Below are 22,926 nucleotides of genomic sequence, written 5' to 3'. Positions count from 1 at the left end.
TCACTTAAGTTCAAGCACATTCTAAAAGCACTACATTTTTACTCCCCCCCCCATTACATTTTATGTTTTTGATGTCATACACATATGTATGTAAAAATGTAAATTTTGATGTTATACTTTACATCTTTTTGTTTTTTGTATTGCCTAACAAATTATTTTTGATATAGATTATTTTACTACTTTTGTCCTTTAACCTTTATACTATCTTTATAAGTGGTTGATATACTACCTTTATTATATGTTTGCCTTTACTGGTGAGATTTTTTCTTTCATAATTTTCTTATTTCTCATTATGCCCTTTTCTTTTCAATTTAAAGAAGTCTCTTTGACATTTCTTATAAGGCCAGTTTAGTGGTGATGAACTCCTTTGCTTTTGCTTGTCTGGGAAACTATGTCTTCTTAGATTCTGAGTGATAGCCTTGCCAGGCAGAGTAGTCTGGTTGCAAGTTTTTTTCTTTCAGCACTTTGAATATATCATGCCAGTCCCTTCTGACCTGTAAAGTTTCTGCTGAAAAATCAGCTGACAGTCTTATAGGAGTTCTTTGCACATAGCTAGTTGTTTTTTCTCTTGCTGCTTTTAAGATTTTCTCTTTAATTTTTGAAATTTTAATTACAGTGTATCTTGGTATGTATCTCTTTGGGTTCATCTTGTTTGATCCTCTCTTTGCTTCCTGGATTTGGATGTCTGTTTCCTTCACCACATTAGGAAAGTTTTCAGCCATTATTTGTTCAAGTAGGTTTTCTGTCCCCTTCTCTCTCCCTTCTCCTCTAGACCCCTATAATGTGAATGTTAGTGCCCTTGATGTTGTCTCAGAATTCCCTTAAACTATCCTAATTTTTTAAATTCTTTTTTCTTTTTGCAGTTCTGATTGGCTGATTTTCACTACCCTGTCTTCCAGATCACTGACCGGTTCTTCTGCATCCTCTAATCTGCTATTGATTCCCTCTAGTACTTTTCATTTGAGTTATTGTATTCTTCAGTTCTGATTCATTCTCTATTATATTTTCTATTTCTTTTTGAACTTCTCACTGAGTTGTCCTGAATTCAGTGATTAACTTTATGGCTATTATTTTGCATTTTTTATCTGGTAAATCACTTAGCTCTCTTTTGTTTAGTTCTTTGTCCTGAGGTTACTTTGTTTCCTCATTTTGCCTAACTCTCTATGCTTGTTTCCATGTATTATATATATCACCTCTACGCTTGTTTCCATGTATTATATATATCACCTGTGTCCCACAGTCTTGAAAGAGTAGCCTTATGCAGAAAGTGTTCTGTGGGGCCCAGTGGCACAATACCCCCTGGTCTCCAGAGCTTAGTGCTCCAGTGGTATCCCCTGTGTGGGTTCTTCTGTTGTGGTTGGGCCACAGTTGCTGTGAGCATGCTGGTGCATGGGGTTGTCCTCCAGGCCAGCTGGTTGCAAGGCCCAGCTGCAACTGCTATGGGCATGCTGTGACCAGGCTGGCCCCCCAAGAGTGGGAGCTGCTTTGGAGAGGTGCCAGTGCTGGTGAGGCCACTTGTTGGGCAGGCTGGGGCTAGCCCTCTAGAGGAGGAGTTGCTTTGGAGAGGCACCAGTGCTGGCTAGGGCTGTCTGTCAGATCGGGTGGATGGGTGGAAGCTTCTTTGGAGGGGCTGGCTGGGATGGGTTCTCAGAGGAATGCCAGGACAGGGTGAATGATGTTAGCTAGGTTAACGGAGAGTAACATAAATGGCACCTACCAGCTCCAGGCCAGCTAGGTGGAAGGGGAGAAAAAAAATGGTGCTCACCAGTGCTCCTGTCCCTAGAGAAAGTTCCACCAAATCCCTGCACCTCCAGCATATGCCCTAACATTAGTCAATGAATCTCCTTCTCATATGACCTACGTGCTTTGCAAGTCATTGCCTCTGCACTGGGACTTGGAGAGAGTGAGTTTGTGAATGAGCCCTTCAAGAGCAGAGTCTTGGTTTCCCACAGCCCTCTGGCTCTCCCTGACATAAACCCTGCTGGTTTTCAAAGCCAGATGTTTTGGGGGCTCATCTTTCCAATGTAGGTCCTCCAGGATGGGAAGCCCAGTGTGGGACTCAGACCCTCACTGCTCAAGGAGGACCTCTGCCTGCAGTTGTAATATCCCTCCCACTTGCGAGTTGCTGCACTGGGGATGTGGGTTCTGGCTAGACTGCATCTCTGCCCCTCCTATCTGTCTTGAAGTGGCCTTTTATTTATGTTGTTAGTTGTAAAAAATCTGTTCTGCTAGTCTTCAGGTCATTCTCAGAGATAGTTGTTCTATATGTATTTGTAGTTTCGGTGTGTCCATGGAAGGAGGTGAGAACAAGAGCTTTCTACTCTGCCATCTTGATCCAGATTCCCTCTTTTTTTTCTTTAATTTTGTGTCCAAACAACTGGTGGATTGATTAGCTTTATAATTTTTTTACATGAACTAATTTTTTCCAAACTATTCCAGTAATATCTCAATATCTAATTTATATTTTAAACAAGATAATGATATTTTCTTAACCACACAACATATCTTTTCTTCTTTAAAAAAAAAAGGAAAATAGGAGACTTCGAGGTGACTTAAACAGTGCCTGACACATAGTAAGTGCTCCAAAAATGTTACATGAATGAAAGAACTCAAATCCAGATAAACATAAGAATAAAAAAAAAAGAAAAAATAAGAGTGAGGCTGTGATTAGTTCCTTTGTTTGTTTGTTTTCACATCCATCACTTCTTGGTAGTTTCCCAAGAATAGTTAATTGTCCATGTGACAAGAACTTTATATCCTTATGTCACCTGTCTCCATTCCCTCCCCCCACCAGGTTTTGAAATAATTTTACCAGACCACCAGACGCGCACTCTTAGCTACTGAAGAATCTCTTGTCTGTCTCTTTAGCTTCTCCATAAATACACACATTTCTTCATTTGTTTTTAAGGCAGTGCTGTATGTGTAATCATGTGTGACTCTTTATTGAACACTTATGGAATGAGCCACCTGTTCTTACAAATTAGCCGAGTTCTCAAGAAGGCCCAGATTAGTGAATTAGTTGATGAAGGAAATTTTTTGCAGGCAGCAGGCAGCTAAAGAATTTTTCAGCTTGTTACAAGTATTGTTAGTCTCATAGCTTGGCAAAGAGACAAGAATATACAATTTTGAACAATTCTAGGTAGTGACTTTTAGTACCTGAAGCTCACCAGAGAAGAAAATTAAATTGCTTGTCTTATCAGCTAAGAGAAGCTTTGCTGATCTCAGACCATAGCCCAGAAAGTTAACTAAGTTTTGTAGAAGTGGATAATCTTTTCTCAGTGATCGATGTGGCTAGATTAGAAGTATGTTACCAGGGGAGTCACAGGGAAGTAGGTTTCATTGTTTTAGCTGTACTTCTGGCTGAAGGCAAAGCTGAAAAAACCTTAGAAGTCACTTGGCCAGGTCTCATCCATGGAGAACGCAAGGCACCTGATGATTTCTACAAGCACTTTTTAAAAGTAATTACCAGTCCTTCTGAGTGAAACTGCCTTTCAGATCCAGTTACTTGTTGAAGCGTCAAAGGTAATATGAACCCTCTGACAGGTCATTGTGTCAACGGCCTCCTCCCTTCACATTACAAATCCTGTTTTTGATTGGCAGGCAGCAGCATCCATCACATATATTTTAAACACCCAGAGGCAGTGTTCTTATTTTCAAGGAAGCAGTGCTCTGCATGTGAATTGCACAGTAGGGGGCAACTCTAGATTGGACCCTGCCCTGATCCAACTGGGGAGCCCTACTATTCAGCTTGTCTCTGCCCAGATCTTTGTGTGACTATGTGAATTAGGTCACATTGCTTGTGCTTCATCTATACAGAGAAAAAGGGCAAACATCCTCTTGACGCCATGTTTATAAAGATGTTGCTCAGATTTGTATGAAGGTATGGCCAAGGGGGTATCTTTTTCCCGTTCCACCTTCTTTTAATTTTGTGTCATACTATTAATAAAAGTTCATTTAAGAAAAACTATTAAAAAATGAAAAAGCGTAAAGAAAAAATAAACACATTCATAATATAAAAACTGCTAACATTTTGTATTTATCCTCTGGTCTTGTACTTCTAGGAAATAATGAGTGGTCTGGTCGTATTTAAATACTGAGAGCAATTATGGATAGAAGTGAGTGGCTGGCAGGAGCAGTGGAGAGGGATACAGGAAAATATCTGCTGTAGACAGATACCTTTATCTTTTTGTCTGGATAAGAAAATGTTCATTGTTCAATAAGTGATAATTGGATATCTACTATGTACCAAGCACTGTTTTAGATACTAAAAATACTGCAGGGAATAATGCAAAAATGGCTTTGTAGAAGTTATAATCCATGGAAAGTAGCCAGGAAAGGGTAAAAACACCCAGTGCAAAACTTGAAACTCCAATAAATAATTTGCAAGCAAAGTGTTCTAAATAAGGACTTACAGGACCTGGTATCTGGCAGGTTTTGAGTGATGTTGTGTTAAATTCATGATCAGAAATTTTTATCCAATTTCTGTGTCTAAAATAGTGGATTACATAAAAATGAGATAATCATATCAGTCTTATTTCTAGATGGTATTTTACAGCTTTTGGACAATTATTTAAGCCTGCATATAGAATTTATCATAATTTGAGTCAAATCTATTAGGCTCATAGAATCTCAAAGATGGAAGAGACTTGAATGTTATATGGTCTGCCCTCTCTGTTCTTACCTGCTCTACACCCCTACTCCCCATGGCTGAATCCTCTCCCCAGCATATTAAATAGTAATTATCCACCTCTCATTGAAATCTACAAGCACAGGAAGCTCTCTACTTCCTGGGGCAACCCATTCCACCAGCCAGTAACTCCAGTTTTAAAAATGATCTTCCTTCTATGAAGCTGAAATCCACGACCTGTAGTTTCTTCTGTTGAAAGTAATGTGCAAGTCTCAGGAACCATCTCAGGCAGTGGTGTTGAGGCATGAGCAGATTTCTTTCCCAGGCGTGAAAGGTCATGCACCCAGGAAGAGCCCTGAAAGTGTCTAAGGTGCTAAACTCTCTTCCATAAAACCAGTGAGGAAGATAATGGAGTGGATAAGGAAACACCAGTGAGGTATGGAAGGACTAGGGGGAGGTAATCTGGCTTTGACATCTGTCACTCCCTTGTCTGCAGGGGTGACTTTATCTGATTAACTAGTTAGAAATGTGTCACCTTCCTCCCTCACTGGTCCATATGAGGCCTGCCTCAAACTGTATCCTAAGGCAAAAGAGATGAGCTTCTAAGCTCTATCTGGACTCCTCTTTGGTCAATGGTATCTGAATAGCTGAGTTATTTTAATAGAAACTCTGAATGTGGAATTGCAGTTTAAAGCAGCCCAAATACCTGTTTTCATAGCTGAGGAGAGATTCTAACATGCAGAGTACGTCATGGAGAAGCCAGTGATGAAATGTCTTGGTTTGAGCCATAACAAATGCTAATCTTGATGTGCAGAGGAAATGAAAATCCACTATAATTATCAATGGAAAGATAATCATTCTTAAGTTCCTTTCCAACATCCATCACAAACACACTAACAGTTTCATTGTAAAAATAAAACAATTGCGTTTTTTTCTCCATCTTGTGATTTCCAGTAGCACCTTAAAGCTACTGTCATATTCACTTATGTCCTTTGTGGCCAATCAGGAGGCAGAAAGACTATTCATTAATTGCACCATTTATTCATTTACCAAACATATGGAGAACCTAGGCTGTGTCAGACACTATTATTGTGCTGAGGATTCACAGACCAATCAGACAGCGCATCCTCCCATCCCCCAGAGGGACTCAAGGAGACAGACAAATAAACAAGTTATTTTAGAGAAATGCACAAGGATATGAAAGACATCTACGAGGCATGTTCCAGAGGACAAATCAGAGCTACTTAGAAAAAGAAGGGGTAGGACATTCTGGGCATCGTTGGAAAAAGGCTTGTGCATCATCTGATGGTAGTGGAGAGCTACTGAAGGGCTTGAAGGAAGGGAATAATAATAGAAGATTTGCATTTCAGAGCAGTCATTCCGACTACAGTGTGGAGAAACAAGTAAACGGGAATAAGGCTAAAACAAGGAGGGCAGGGGGCACTAAGAGTGGATTGCTGTCTACTTGCTCTAATCCCAGTGAGAAATCATGAGAGCCTGAAATGAAGTCGTAGAGTGTGGGTGGATTGGAGTGGACTAGGTTAGAAGGTATCAAGGAGAGAAGTTTGATGATAACTAAATATGGGAGTGGGGAAGGCATCAAGGGTAACCCTCAGGTTTCTGACTCAGGGAGTTAAGGGGATGGTGGTGCTCCCACAGACATAGGTAAGGAATCGTGAAGGAGCAGCATATTGATGAAGATCTACAGGAGAAAGGAGTGAGTAATGGCGTGTTCACCAATGATGGTGATCGTGCGCCAGGATCCGGGAACTTTTCTTTAGGTAGGAAGCCCGGGCTTGGTGGTGTGGTGGATTATGTGATAAAGAATGGGCATCTCTTCTTTGAAACATTGGCTTTCCTTTTTAAAATAAGAGCTCCTGGTTAAAGCTGTATGTCGACCCCATCTGGGGACTCTAAGATCTAATTTTACTCAAGAGGCTAGCCAAGATTCTGAGAAGATATCAAATAAAAATCTTGGAACCTATGGAAAGCAATTTTCATAATTAGGAAGAACGCAGAACCCCATATATCATCATTAGTCTGAGACAAGGAACAGAAGGTTGGAGGAGGTAGGATGGTTTCTCTAAACAGGGAACAGGTGGCCAGTGTAGTTGGGGCCAGCTAGGGAGACTTTAGGCAGCTCTGCTCAAAGAATTTCTCTGCTTCTCCCCTAGAGACTATCAGATGCAGTGGAGAACAGGATTATTAGCTATTTGGCAAAGGATGTTTCTCTTCAGGATGGTGCTTTTATTCTTACAGTAACACAGGGAAAGGCCAAGGGATAGAACTTAATGGAACCCATAGACACTATGGAAGATGAAGTGTTTTTGTATCTCCTGATAAACCAAAGTTTTTATGTCACGGAATGTCCAAAAAGAAATTTGGCTCTCATTTGAATTGCTTCCTGCAAAGTTAATTGTTTACTCCCAATCCATAATTGATGATAGCTTTTCCCTTGCTGCAGTTAGACCAAGGAATCTTGGCAGTCTAGTGCTGTGGAAGCCAGGCACAAAGAGGTAATAACACCCCAGGAAGAGCTGAAATATTAGTCTCCTGAGACACGGGCAGTGCAAATTTCTCTGACTTACAAAAGAGACATCAGTCACACCTTAGAGCCTGTCTCGTAGACTTAGTTTCATAAAAGTTGCATAATAACTCTGGAATGTACAGATGACATGTTAGACGAAAGGCCAGAAGGACGAGCTCTGAGGAGCCTGATTAACCCTTTCCACGGTAGTCATGGAAACGAGAGTGTTCTGATAACTGAAGGACTAGCTTTGCATGCGTAACAAATTCTTTTCAGTCTCTCGGAGAGATAGATAGATAGATAGATAGATAGATGATAGATAGATAGATAGATAGATAGATAGATAGATAGATAGATAGATAGATATAGAGATATACCTATATAGAAATGTATTTCTCTCTCTATATATTATATCTATAATGTGTATTTTTCTGAAACTGCCATACTCATTCATTATCTGGAGGCCAGAAACTCCATTACTGATCTAGCTGGATCTCTTGCCTGGAAGGAGTGTCCCTTCCCACTGTAGCCATCAAAATTCTATCCTCTTCCATGTCCCATTCAAGCCCTAACTCCTCATCTCTTCTGTATGGAGTCCCTTCCTGTTCACTGTGAATGTCCTTGATTTCCTTTCTCCATGTACTATTTAGAGTCCGAGACATAAGGCAATGTCTTCATCCATTTTGCCAAACTGTGCTGCAGTGGTTACTTTCCCCTCCTCCCTAGACTGAGACCAAAACAAGCTCTGAAATTACTTCTCCACTCCCACGATGGCTAGTACAGAGGTGCCCATGCAGTGTCGCCTGATTGAACAGTAGCTGCCACCACCGGCAGTAGGAAGGAAGGAAAGAAGGAAAAAAGAAAGAAAAACAAAACACGTTTCTGTTTCTATGGTTCAAAGGTTAAAACTGCATCTACACAGGGTTCTTCTTTTCCTTTGTTGACTTGATGCATAATTATTCAGCTATGATGGCGATTTTTTTAAAAAGGAGGGAAAATTGTGCTATGTACATATTTTTTCATAAGAAGGTTTTCTTCCTTTTCTGATCTGTTTTGTTTTATTTAATTTGTCCTCATTGAATCTTATCCAAGCAAAACTTGTTCATCTTCCCATTGCTCTGATTTTGATGACAAGACTATAGAATGGAGCTCATTTTGATTCCTTCAAGGGAATTGTTTTGTAGAAAGGCCACGCTAGGTTTCCATCACCACCGCATCCTTCTGCTGGGAAGGTAACCTTTAGCAAGAGCTATGGCCTCTTAATCTTTTAGTGGAAACTGCTCTTGTGAAAATGGGGCCTGATGGTATCTTGGCTCACTAATTCAGGCCATGTGGGCCAAAATTAATGCATTAAAATTTCATAGATATAATATCATTTATAAATCATGTCATAAAAGCATTCACTTCCCATAGACCTTGAAAACTGGGCATGTCTTCCTCCAGCTGTTGCTTAGATTTCATTATAAACACACCAGTAATTGTCAAAAATAAAGCTGCGGGGAAGTGGAGGAATATTTAGTATTGACACCCGCAAAGCATCAAGGCGCTGTCCTCTTCCCCGTGCACACGCTGCCCGCCATCAGTGGTGATTTAACCTGCAAGGCTGCCTCAGCGCGGTGATGGAGCCCCGCAGAATTGTATTCATAGGCCAAGCAGCTCCGCGAGGGCAGCTTTCTCATTTTTTGTGACCGTATTCCATTCAGGTGGAGAAAGAGACTATTTATTACTTTCCCTAAGTTTCTCTTCTATAAAGTTTCCATATGCTTAGTGAGTGAGCACAGTAGACTGATTAAGTAGATGGTCAACATTTGCCATATTTCAAAAAATGACAGACGCTTCTTTTTGCCATAGCAGATGGGGAGTTAATAATCGTTTAAGTTACAAAAATAATTTGCCGTAGTTTACTAAACGGTTTTTAAAAAATTATCTTTGGCTACGCCTGGATAAAATCCCTTTGTTCTTTGGAAATGGTGGAAATTAGGATATACACACTGAGGTGTTTCCAGGAGGTATATGGCACATGTTTGTTTGACTTGCAGATGCTAATGGATATATAATCACATTTGCCAACCATAAAACCCCTGTTGGTAAATCACTTTCATCTGCAATAATCCACCACTTTCTTGAAACATGCTAATTTGCTCTAATAATTCAGGGGCCCTTGAGGGTTTCTATGTTGTCTAAACAACTAGTTGTGGTAAGCAATCAGACGCAAGAGGCCATTATATAATAACCTGGCCTTTGTTAGTTTTCAGGAGTTTGGGGAGGGGGGTTGTTTGCTTGCTTGTGTTTCCTTTAAAAAATTTTATTGTGTTAACATTTCATAGGGCAGTTTTAAGATGGATGCTTTGACCTGTGATATGAAAAGTAGGTGATCCATCTTTCTATTGCTTGACTTGTTGGAAGAGTCTGTATGTATTCAGTTTTAAAGATTAACCCCAGGAAACTTGGAGCTGCTGTGCAGTGTGAATTCCTAGATCTAGTGCATTTTCTCCAGGCTGAAATCGACCTAGACGCAGATACTTGGTCGTGTAGAATTCGCTTAATCATTGAGGTCCAGTGTCTGCATTCACATGGACACACTTTATATATGCTACCTACCCATGCCTCATTTGTCTGGTACATAATCTGAGAAGTGGCTTTGTGCTAATTGAAATATTGTTTTATTTGCTTTCAGCCTGATCTCAGCCTTCTCCGACAAGACTAAAAACAGTGTCAAGCAGAATATATCAAAAAGATGCATCTCGAGATATATCTATGCATACACACATTTGTGTGTATGTGGACATACATATATTATATATTCTACACAAATGCACCTTTGAGAGAGAGTTCCTATTTTCCTTCTATCATGTTTACATATATTCATATGCTTCATGTGGGTATAGTTTTGGCCCTGAGAAAAATCAGACCATTAGATGTATGTTAACGTGACTGAAAAACCTGGAACAGCTTCAATTAGCCAGTTTCTGCTGGTCTTTTGGGTATACGCATTTATATGTCCACGAATTTTTTTCTTTTTCTTTTTATTGTGGAGAATTCCAAACATGCACAAACATGAACAGACTAGTGTAATGAACCTCTGCATATCTATCACCAGCCCCAACAAACATCAACTCATTAATCTACCCTGACCGGTCTTCACCACTAGCCACATGTGCCCAACCCCACTTTGTATTATTTTGAGGCAAATCTAAGATCATATGCTTTTCATTATTTCATTTCTAAATATTTCAGTATGGACTTCTAAAAGATAAAAACTCAGTTTTTATATATGATCAGAATACTAATATCACACTAAAAAACTTAACCTTACTTGTTTGTATCATCAAATATCCAGTCAGTGCTTACATCTCCAGTTATTTCATAAGTGTCATAAATACTTATACCTTTAAAAAAAAAATCAGGATCCAAATAAAGTTTATATATTACATTGATTGATAGGTCTTTAAGACTCTTAGAAATATATAGGTACTCTCCTCCTTTTTTTTCCCTTGCAGTTCATTTGTTAAATATAGTTGGTTGTTTGTCCTGTACCTTCTCACAGTCTAGCTTTTGCTGATTGCATCTTCACGGTATAGTTTAAAATGTCCTTTGGTCCTCTTATGTCTATAGTTAGTAGTGGGATCTAGAAATTTGATCATATTCAGATTTGATTTTTTTTTTTTGATAAGACAGCTACGTATCTGATATTTTCTACTTAGTAGAAAGCACATACAGTAATGTCTAGTTGTTTCTTTTGGAGATGTTAGCCATTAGAGTTCAATGCCCAGATCCACTAATTCATTAGAGATTGATTACAAACTGGTGAGTTTCTTATTTTCTCATGCATTCTTCATTTATTAGATGTAATATTTCTATAATCAAAAAATTCCCCTTAATTACTCTTTGGTTAACAGTGGTACAGTTAGTGTAGAAAAGGGAGGATAAATTTTTTATTCTTTTATAGTTTTCAGAATAATGACTTAGCTCCTTGGCATTCTTTATCAGTACCCAATATTTTTTTTAACATCATGAAGAACACAGGAATTTAACATTTATTGAAGTATTTCTATCCATGATAGTTATTATCCTTACTGATGCTCAAATTGTCCCATTTTTGCCCAGTAGGAGCCCCTTAAAGTTGGCTAAGTTCTTTTGACACATTTATGTCCACTCTTCACTCTTTTGCAATTTTGTATCTCAGAGACTTTGGAAATGGGCTCCTCCCTCTTCATTTCATTCAGCCTAACCTATCCCATTTTCAGCTCACTCCAGGTGTTCTGTCACATGATTTCAACTTTGGGATAACTTCTCAAGGAGCTAGTTTTTAAACGTAAATGACTGAGAGACACAAAAGTGCCAGAACACATTAGTTTTCAACCACATGTCTTATTCTTCTCACATTTTCATGTTATCTTAGGGAATCAAATTGACCTGGTGTTTGGAATTCTGATGTGTTTTTGGTGGTCTCTTAGTCCCAGACTGCAAATTGCTACGCTCTTGTGTCTCCTTCATCACTGCCTGGCACCTGGTAGCCACTGGAGTATTTGTTGAATGGATCCATGATGGAAAAAAACAAATGAAAAAAACACCGATGACCTCCTTTTACTTTCAGGAATAAATTCAGTTTTCGATTCTGTGCTGTGAAACTGAGCACAATATTAGCCGATGGGAGAGAATTGATATTGCATGAACAGGATGAGGGTGGATTTCCTGAGCCATTTGGGAGGAGGGCTTCAGCAGGAAATTATCCCTGGTGCTGAGAAGCATTCCCTATGCAGTCTTTCAGACGCTAATTTTGACAAGCACCAAAGCAAGACACATGCTTTGGAGTGTTATAGGATTTTGTGTCAAGAGGTTAAATACTTTAGTGAATCTGAAGGAGCTGGAGGTAGCTTAGAATTATGGTTGCTTTATCTATTTCTTCTTATCTGTTTAGGTGATTTATCTATTTTGATTTCCCTGAACTGTTTAGCGCCGAGATTTCATGTAAATAGGTGTTCTAAAAGCCACTAAATATTGTTTTTTAATTACCTCACGGCCTCAAAGGAACAAGTAATCCTCATCTTGCACTAAAATTCTCTATAACCACCAGCTCCCATAAAGATCATTCTTTTTAAAGCCTTGTTTCTTCCTGAGGAATGTTGATTTTCTACATAGATCACGGCAGAATGGAGTCAGGCAAAGAATAATCATTGTCATTCAAGTCAGTGCTTCACAATATATCCGGGTGCTAAGAGCCACTCTAGCTGGAAGGAGTCCATGTGTTATAATAAAATTATTTATCCCCAGACAAAGAAAGCAATAATTTTGTAACTTGTCGTGTGTCAGTGCTTGCATAGACACAAGAGATACATACAGTTGGAGAGCAGTGGTAAACAGTTTCCTGTGTACATTAAATCCATGCTTATCACACGTCTTATTCCTTAAATCAGTAGTCTACAGACAATTTTTTATTGCCCTCACTCTAAAGGTAAGTGATTTTTGAACATTTAATCTCAATAAATTAGATTACACCATCTGTATGAAATGGACATTTTATTGGTCAAAAATATTTGAATATTGGCAATTTCCTATTTTTTAACCTTCTATTTATATCTATTATTTACAAATATGCACATAGATGCTATGATCACTAATATACCAAAGCACAACTCTTAAGGCAAGGGTCAATAATGTAATGGGTATAAATCTGTAATTTATATGCTCCTAGATAGTTTCTGAATTGTTTAGTTAGTTCTGTTCAGATCGTCACAGCTTTTATTCTGGCACTGGGACCAGCAAGAAGCTTGACTTTGGAGGGGGAAGTGTCAGCTCTGCCGGGTTTCTGCTGTGTGCCTGTGTTTGCATTGGTAGTATCTTTTGTCAGTCTGTGGTTTCTTTGCAGGAATATCTTTAAGGCTCTCGTGCACTTTGAAAGGGCTAATGAATAAGTCAAAGTTAAATAAAATAATAAATGTATAACCCAATTTGACTAAACCTCCTAAATCAGAGTGTGTCACAATATGCTGAAAAGAATGTTAATATGTTGACCCTCTGATATACGGATGAGTGACGCTGCCATTGTCCTGTAGAATATTAAATGTTAGTAGAAGTTTATTTCTAATTTTTCTAATAGAAAATAGATATAAATGAAAGTTTAAATGTAATTGGAATTTTTCTTCCCACATGTGATCTTTCCACATGACTTGGATTTCTCACAGCATGGTGGCTGGGTTCTGAGAGAGAGCTTCTCAAAAGCGAGCATTCCAAGAACACAAGGCAGACGCTGTGTAGCTCTGACCTAGTTTTGGAAGTGACATAGTGTCACTTCTACCATCCTTTATTAATTAAAGCAATTACAAGCCTACCCAGATTCGAGGAGAGGGGACATAGACCCTACCTCTCTATGGAAGGAACGTCAATTTGTCAAATTGTCAGTTTGTGGCCATTGTTTATAAACCACCACACTACCCAGTTAATGAGTCCCATATATTGTGTCTCTAACAAATGGTCATCCAGGTTTACTACCTCTAGTGATAAGGAGCTCATTATTGCAGAAGACAAACTATTCCTTTTTTGGACAGTATAAAATATTAGAAAAACTTTTCTCAACTTTTAGACAAAAATATGCTTTTTCATAATTTTTAGTTTTTGGCCCTCCTTCTGCCCTCTGGAGCTAGTCAGAGCATGTCAGCTTCACTTTTCAAGTAAACCTTTTTCTTTTGGATGTTCATATTCCTAGGTGCTCTAACCAGCTTTCCCATATCCCTCATGACCTGGTTATCCTCTAAGCAAACAGTTTATTCTTACCCCTCTGAAAATGCTGCTAAATTTGAACACATGTTCCATTTAATACTGCCCCTTGCTGTCTGGGTAGCTACAATACTATTTGTATATAAAATAGTTTCCCAAAAGAAAACACATGCATTTATAGAACCATTTATTATAGCACATTGTTAATATATAATTTTTCGGATGCTCGGAGTGTTGGTGTACTCTGAGCCAGCAAGAGCTGGTGTGGTAGACTGTTCTATATGCTTCCAGGCAGCAAACATTCGTGCCCCACATGGCAAATATTCTCAACCAGCGAACACTCCACTGCACCGTATTGAGTTGAAAGTGTTCAGCAATGTGTGTTATATACCCCTCAGGAGCCTCTCTTTTTGCCATATATTTTTGTGTTCTGGTGAACGGCTTCAAACCATAATGGCAGACAAAATGTATGCAAGCTAGTGCAGAGAATGAGGCAAAGAAACACAGGAAGAGTATCAAACTGGGTGTTAACATGCAGGGTTTCCAGCAGCTTGAGGAGCTTTTGATGAAAAGGTCAAGGTAGCAGATGGTAAAGATCAGCAGGAAATTAGGGATTGGTGTAAGTCCTTTTGACATTCTGAAGGGCCTTGTAAAGCATCCCTGTAGGATTGACCAACAATTCTCTGAAAAATTCCTAGAAGAAACTAAAGCTAGAGCATGTCATGATTCCTAGTGTTTAACAAAAATGGTAGACTGCTTGCTAGCATATAATGCCAAGAACTCATCTTTATAGAGGCTATGTTCTTAGGACCCTGTGTGATGCAGATACGGAAACACATACCTCACACCAAAAAGCATATTTCAATATTCTAGGTGAGTTTTGATCAAGGAAGACTGAAGGAGAATTAACTTTGCTAAAATATGACATTTTCCATCTATTATTTCAGTTGGATTTAGCCTTTAAAATAGCTACTTTACGCAGTTGACCCATCGTAAACTTCTTCAATGAAGGCCTCCAGATCCTTTTCAGATGAAATTCTGCAAAGCCAGATTCTCTTCCTCACCCCCATTCCAACATTAAATATGGTCATGGTGATGATGAGGCCCAGGACTAATGTTTATTGGACACTTGCTATGCTCCAGACACAATTAAGTGCTTTCACTATCTCAGGAAATCTTCATAACAAAAGTATGAGGCAGTTACTTATATTCTCTCCACCTTGGTATGGAGAAAATTATAAAAGCTAGGTAGGTCTTATAGTCAGTAAATGGTAGATCTGGGATCAGTGTATCACTTGGGGTGATATAATATATTGAATATGCCATTTATAAAGTCAGCTATCCCTACCAGTTTAGGTTGTATTTGTAAACTCCATGAGGACACGACTTTATGTGGGACAGTGCTTGCTTGGTTCACAGAAATGCTGAACAAATGAATGAATGAATATGTTATGGGCCAATCAATCCATGAATCCACTAATAAGCATCTATGATACACAGCCCAATTCCTCTTCATGCAAATCAGGTCTGTCACTCTTAATGTATACTGAAAATATTTCTTTTAATCTATGATTCCATAATTATAGAATTCCATAAAAACATCCTTCTGGGAGATTCAGCAGCACTGAGGCAGAGCAATCCTTTTGTTCAGGACATGTTATGTGTTTGTGCTTTCCAAATATTTTAAAAGCTAGCAGCAGCCTCAGGCATGAAATTATTTAATGGGCAATCCTAATAGAAAAAACAAGCTCTAAAAGAAGAATATACAAGAAATCCTACTTCTGACTCTCAGTGGAAATTGGCGTGGGTCATGCCAACTTTAGAGAAATATGGTACCCACCATTGACATTATGTGTCAAAAGAAACAAAGCAAGATCATACAGTTGAGCTTTCTTAAAGGTGGAGTGAGGAAGGGAACCTTATCAATTAGCTAATGGTAGTAGATTGTTGAAAATATTGCCACTGCTCCTTATGGGCCCCTTCCTATGGGGCACCCCCCTGTGGAAAGATGATACGCCCCTCCCCCCACTTCTTTGATATCCAACTTGGACAGTTGACTTTTTTGGGCCAATGGCATGTGAGCAGAAGTGATGTGTGCCACTTCCATAAGAAAGTTTTCAGAACCATTATGGAGTATACTGCCACATGGCCTTTTTTTCTGTGACAAGGCCAGCAATGTCCCAAATATGAGGATGCCATTAACTTGGGTCCCGGTGTAAAGAAGACATATAGGAAACCCATTATGGTCATGTAATACTAGCAAGAAATAAGTTGTTATAAGCACTGGGGACTTGGGGTTATTTGTTACCACAGCATGTTTAGCCTAAGCTGACTGATACACTAGTGGCTACGCTAAGGAAATCTGAACTAATCCTGGAGAAACATGTTAGGCATAAAAGGAAGAGCAGCACCTTGCTGTCCCAGCCACTTTCAGCAAAGGGAGAGTCCCATTACAGACACCATTTCTGAGGGTAGAGTTGGACAGACTAGGGATAAAGGCATACACAGAGTAGATGCACAGCCCACGCTGAGACCAAGTCCACAGCTGAGGGTGTGAGAATAATATGAAAGAAGATGGTATTTTCCTGAAGAGTGGTAGAAAGTAAATAACATTTACTTTTTCTAATCTTATTGCTTCTTCCCTATCACAATCAACCGATTCCATAATCCCTTCCTTTGAAATACATAGCTCTCTACCATCTGTGAGTATCTTAAAATCACTACAGTACCTTAAAAACAAACAAATACCAAATGGATTTTTGTTTTACTTATTTATGGGTTAAAATAGGAGTTTTAGGTTGTGCACCTCAGAGTCTACTGTGGCATTAAGCAGTCAAGGGTCTGGAGCACCCTGCCCCCCTCATAAGTCAACTGACCTACACCACTTCAATCCATTTCAAATATTTGGCTTCTAATTAGATTTCATTTGTGCAAAGGGTTCTGTGACCAAAAATGTTTAGAAAACCACTGCCTCAGATAAGACCATGAGATCATTTCCACTATGTGAAATGATTATCATCAAATTCTGCGGACTCTGTTCTGGTCTGTCCTAATCTCAACCCTTCTTTTCTGAGCATGTGGCAGCAGAATCATTGCTGCAGAGATAAATATTCATGTGCATTGCATTTTGCTCACAGGCACTGTATAAACTATATTTAGAACTCTGAATGTTGAGATGTACTGTGTCAACATTGAAATTTAATTACTGTGATGGACTTTAAATCCATGTACCTTCTTACACCATGGAGTGAATATTACCTCCTATGTTTGTTCATTCTCCTTTACACTCCTGGAGGAAAGGGTTGCATTCTGTTTAACAAGAACACCCACCTGCCCTTCTCTTCCAAGTGAATGAAATGAACTCTCAGTTTTACGACTCTTTTATCTTTGTATTGTGAAAAAGAAATATTGTCTTGCTAAACTCTTTGGACACTTCCCAATATGTGATATCTCCCTGCTACTCCTATTATCACTCTTTCTGGTAATAAATGATAATGTCCATTGCTAGGATTTGTAAAGCTCTGTCAAGTTAGCCTGTTATTTTAAGCTCAGGTTAAGGTAAGGAATTTAGATTTATATGAGCCTGGTACAGTTTCATTAAGAACAAAAAGCATGTTAATTTTTCTCTCTCTTTATGCAATGGACTTTATATATCTTAATGTTACACAAATCAGTGTTTTAATATTTCTTTGAAATGTATCTATTCTTTGTATGCTTTGTCAAAGTCAATAGCAAGAATAAAAAGTGTCTACATGATAACTCAGAAACTACTGCCTTCTTGGCCCTTAAATAATAGCTAAGTGGATGCTTTTAAAAATGAATCTATCCCTGGTACTTTTCCTATTCCTGTATAGGATTTTGATTTTATTTAAAATGAATAGCATAAACCCCAGGTCCTGAATCTAATAGAATTTTTGCATTTACCTGCTGACCCATAACATTTAGGTTAGAATGTGTGCCAGTTTTCAGTCATTCAGTTAGATGAAGCGATGCTTTACAACTGAAATGAGAAGATTTCTGTTATACTCCATCAGGCACCAGATATGATGGCCAGTTTGGGCGGATTATTGTTAGAATAACTTTATATTAGTCTTGATAAGTGGTACAAAATAAGCTATAGAAAGTAGATACAGGCCCCTAAATGAGAAGAGACAAGGAAAGAAATGTGTTTGATTACCTGACACCGATTCACCCTGTGAGATGGAAGGCTGATTAGAAGCCCAGGCACAGGGAGAGGATATTGTGTGAGTCCTGCTTAGTACACCATGGGCGTGTACATGTCACTGGCCAGCTGGGTGTCCACGAAGGCTTTACTGCCCATCCAGTTCTCCTCAGCTCCTGTGTGTGTGTGCAGAGCTGTGACTGGCTTTGAGATGCCTGGTTAAATGACCAAGTTCTTTAGATGCTGACACCTGGTATACGTGAGGAGTAGCCTGCAGTACTGCTGCTCTGTACTGGCCCTGGGCTGTCTGAGATGGTATGATGGAATACATGCTTGGACACAGAAGCTGGTTCAAATCACACTTCTATGACTTACTGGTTGGGTGACCCTGGGGAAACTACTTAATCTCTGAATCTGTCTCTTCATATCTAAACTGGGAGTTCCCATGAGGATTAAATGAAAGAATACAGGCAAAGTATCTAGTCCAATTCCAGGCACATAATGGGCTCTTGATAAAGGGAAGTCATGAAGATAGCCAGACCCTCAGGAGGTGAGATTCAGGCCTAATGAGTTTCAGTGGCACAAGAGAAATGGCACGTGGGCAGTAAAGCCTGGAGGCTGGGATTGGCTAGAGGCAGGCTCATGGCACAGAAAGGTGCAGAAGATCCCACTGCTGTTTATGGCAGTACTAGCTCCCCAAGAGCATCTACCATGGAGGGTCCACCTGGGCCTCCAGGAACATGAAGAAGTTACCAGGAGTGCTATGCTCCAGGAAGCCTAGGGAATGCCAGATGGGGATGGAAGTGGGAAGCAGGGATGATAGATGCATAGAACACACTTTGCCCTTTTTTCCTTTTTTTACCCATAGCCATTCTGCTCCTTGCTGGAACAGATCACAGCCTAGAGCTCACTTCTCTTCATACTCTGTGTACCACTAAACCCATCCTAAAAATGAATGATGGGAATCATTCTGGTCTTTTGAGCTGCCTGTACTCCTTACTTGGCCTTGCAATAAACACTGCAGTTTCCTTCACCACAACCTGGTGTCAGTGGGCTGGCTTTACTGTGTGTAGGAGACCCTTGAATACTCCTAGACCAAAGGCTGGGTCCAGAAAATTATCAGAGCTTTTCTTGCAGACTCGGCTACAGTTCAGTGAGAAGTTGCAGGTGGCACAACTAGTGGGAATAAGAGCTGATAAAAACAAAATGAGAAGGCAGAGATGGAAATGCTTAAAATTATGCAGATAACTGTACTTCACAGAAAATATTATTTGAACTAAACTCAAGAAACATCGATTGAAAAAATAACTTGTCTTCTGTTCCTAACATAATTGTAATGTGAAGAAATACAATTTGTCGTCTTTGAGAATGAAAAGTCCTTTGTGATACCAACACCAGGAGTATTTTTAAGAGTTGTAAAAATGTAGTACATTTAAAGCTCCTGTCCAAAAATAAAGTATGGCAAAATAAAATTTCGAAAGTCCAAAAAAAAAAAGAACGATGGACTCAGTAAATGCTCACTAGTCGTGAGTACTTTCTTTAAATGTAGACTCTGTCAAAAGAAACAAATTTAAATAGCGAAAATAAGACATTCCACCCAGATTTTTTTTTTAATGAAGCTATAATCGAATAAAGTGTACAGTGCTTTCCCACTGTCCTCCGCCTTTGGTACATTCCTCCTGATCTCTGCTTTTCTATCACAGCAAACTTCAGCATCTATGTGTTACACAGGACACAAGGGATAGGTCAATACAGTCCATAGAAATATAAGGAAAAGAAAAACTTAACTGAATTGCAAAACTTATAGCACAGAAGGAATGCACTTGATATTTGCCATGGATGGGAAGCTAGAGGTCAGCACACATGAGCTTGTTGGCCATTTGCCTGTTTGTCCTTAGGTCCATTTCCCTCCCTTCCCCTGCTCTACTGTCAATCACAGGAAACACCATTTTTCAGATTCCCTTGACAACCAACTTCCGGGTAGTTTTGGCCAGCAGAGGATACTAGCAGAAGACTGGAGGATGGGAAGAGGGAGAAGTCAAGGTATTTCTCCCTGTGCCTTTGGAGGGTATTTCCAGTAGAAGCTGTTTCTCCTTTAGCTCCACTCCCACTGGACATCCCTTCCCTCCACGGCCCCAGCTTCTGCTAGGCAGCCTCTACAGTGGTACGTGTTTCAGCCTGAGTGTACTAGTTTCCAGAAATACCGCTTCCTGGGGGAATTGGATTCCTGGCTGCTGCCTGTATTTGGAATGCCTCATCTTCCTTTCATTGGCTTTTCATGTCTTTCTGTGTAACCAATTCTAGTATTAAATTTTCTCTATTTGAAGTACTTAAAGTGGTTTCTGTTTTGTTTCTACACCCTGATACGTGACACATGGTGATATGAACCTACTTCTGTCCAATGACTCAGTTAGAATGGAAAAGTTAATGTATTTAAGCAGATGTGTGTCTACACAGCTCTGAATAAAAACAAAATTGCGTGAATAATGCACCAAGACATTCCATCCCAGCAAAGTATTGCTTTGGTCTCTAATATTTCATGCCATTCGCAAACATCTCCCTGTTTGTTATTCTGAGGATTTTTCATTAGGGCTAAACTATTTCATATGACAATCAAACACTTCTACAGTAGTTTGCAAGAATTCTGTATTTTTCCAGCTGAGAAAAACAGCTCTGAACTCAGTTTTCCCTTCACCCTGTGCTTTCTAACATATAGTTCATTCCTACTCACCAGAAAGCCTGCCCCATTGCCCTGGTGTAAAGAAATTTGCCTGGTTAGCAGGACGAATGTGCCCTGACCTGCTTTCCACTATCCCCTTCTGAATGAGAAAACCTGGAGAGAGATTTTATTAAGTGGTTAGAGAACAAAACTTGCTAATTTTTGTAAGAATTCAGACAGTAGCTTATAAAACGGGCCATTACAAGAATTCATGTCTGAAATTCAGTATTAATGTGACGCAAAATGTCAGGTAGAGAACTGACTCCTCAGAGCTCTGGTCCTAACTGCACGGCTGCTTGAATAATATTCAGAAAACCCATCTGAAACAAGGGGCACTAAAAAACTGGCTTGTTTTAAGGGTAGCTGAAATTGGCATCAAAAATAGCAAGATTCCCCTAGAAACCGATAAACTGGGCATTCAGGTTTTTAATGAGTTAGAAACCAATTCTTCCTTGACAACCAGCACTCCTTCATGCATAGAGCTTTTCGTCCACACCAGACTTGGAAAGGAGGGGGCAACGATACTCCTTAATTTCTCTCTGAGGTGTAGCAGGTGGGTTCCTATTCTTGTAATCCATTTTGTACTGTGTCACCTGCCTTTTCACTGGGCTAAGTACCCTGCAGACTGGACATGTATTTTGGTCATCTCTGGCTGAGTCCAATGGCAGCTAATAGCGAGATCAGCAAGGGGCCTTGGAAAATGTGTTCAGTGTGGCTAAGTTGTACCCATGTGGTACGTCTGTACTCAAGATGTACCTCTATTTCTACTCCCCATTCACTGGGGTCCATAAAACCCTGTGTAATCAAGACCCACCCTTTACTGAGGTTCTGAACAACTGCTTAATGTGTCCACATTTCATCTGCCATTACGTTTCAGTGTCTTTTCATAGGAAAGAACCTATCTATTCTGTAAGAGACATAGGATTAGGATTTTAGGAAGGCTATAAAATAAAACAACAATAAATTTTCCAATACCCAGCTGTCAGATATGTTTCACTACATTGTAAATATCCGATTACATTTTTAATCATTTCAAACTCACACTGGGAATTATACAAGAACCATACGTTAGAGGAGAAAATAGGCTTACCTTTTCTATTGTCAGACTCCTGACACCCACACGGATCTTCGTGGTGGAGACTTCAGGGGCACTCTTAATACTGACTTATTTCCAATCAGAGCTGAGAGATCAAAAAAGATGAACCCTCTGTGGATACACTCAATTTTTTAAAAAACTCATGTTTAAAATTAATAATTTTCTTGGGCATTCAACAGTGAATAATAAAGCTGAGCTCATTCATTTAAAGTTTTTAAAAAGCTCTAGATTAGTTCTCTGTGATACAGGAAGCCAGTATGCAGAAACCCAGTAACTGTCCCAGGGTTTCATCCTTGACTGTATGACTTTGGGCAGGTTATTTAATTGTTCTCAGTGTCTGCTTTCCCTGGAAAATGCAGATGATAATGGTGTTTACCTTGGATAATTATTATGAGGATTAAATTAGATCACTCATTTGTTTGTCATTCAACAAATACATTTTGAGCATCTCCTGTGTAACAGACATGGAGCCTGTCCTTGTCAAGCTTATGGCTTGGAAGGGGAAATAGATATTGGTCAAATGATTACACAAAGAAATATAATTACAAGTGGATAAAGGCTACAAAAAGAAGATATTTGATGCTACAAGAATACATGACAGGGGGACTTCACTTAATCTGGGGAGAGGGAGGATTAGAGAAGGTTTTCTGAAAAAATGCAAATGAGTGAAGATATGAAGGATTATTGAGTTAACTAGGCGGGGAGTGTGTGTGTATGTGTGTGTAGGGTGTGGGGTGAATATTCAGGCCTGTGCTCAGGTTCCCTCTGGAAGCCCACCACCCTGAGAAAACTATTATTAACTTTCCTGCCAGTTTTGTTTATTTTTATTTATTTATTTTTTTAAAGATTGATTGATTGATTGATTGCTATGTTGGGTCTTCGTTTCTGTGCGAGGGCTTTCTCTAGTTGCAGCAAGCGGGGGCCACTCTTCATCGCGGTGCGCAGGCCTCTCACTATCGCGGCCTCTCTTGTTGCGGAGCACAGGCTCCAGACACGCAGGCTCAGTAGTTGTGGCTCACGGACCTAGTTGCTCCACGGCATGTGGGATCTTCCCAGACCAGGGCTCGAACCCGTGTCC

The 22,926-nt window shown here is 39.5% G+C and overlaps 1 protein-coding gene and 1 long non-coding RNA gene across 3 annotated transcripts in view; one reads left to right on the top strand and one right to left on the bottom strand.

The window, feature by feature from the left end:
* ST6GALNAC3 (ST6 N-acetylgalactosaminide alpha-2,6-sialyltransferase 3) overlaps positions 1-22,926 on the top strand; it is a 550,290-nt gene that overhangs the window by 485,915 nt on the left and 41,449 nt on the right. The window lies entirely within an intron of this gene.
* On the bottom strand, positions 988-7,459 carry LOC309641577. Its single transcript, XR_014252697.1, has 2 exons — positions 1,228-7,459; positions 988-1,193 (listed from the first exon to the last, which is right to left on the bottom strand). It is a non-coding gene; the product is annotated as an uncharacterized lncRNA (long non-coding RNA).

This window comes from Balaenoptera physalus (genome assembly GCF_965194825.1).
Source record: "Balaenoptera physalus genome assembly, chromosome: 1".
Classification (NCBI taxonomy): Eukaryota; Metazoa; Chordata; class Mammalia; order Artiodactyla; family Balaenopteridae; genus Balaenoptera; species Balaenoptera physalus.
The sequence above is the reverse complement of the archived record's forward strand: the minus strand, read 5'-3'. Positions and strand labels throughout refer to the sequence as shown.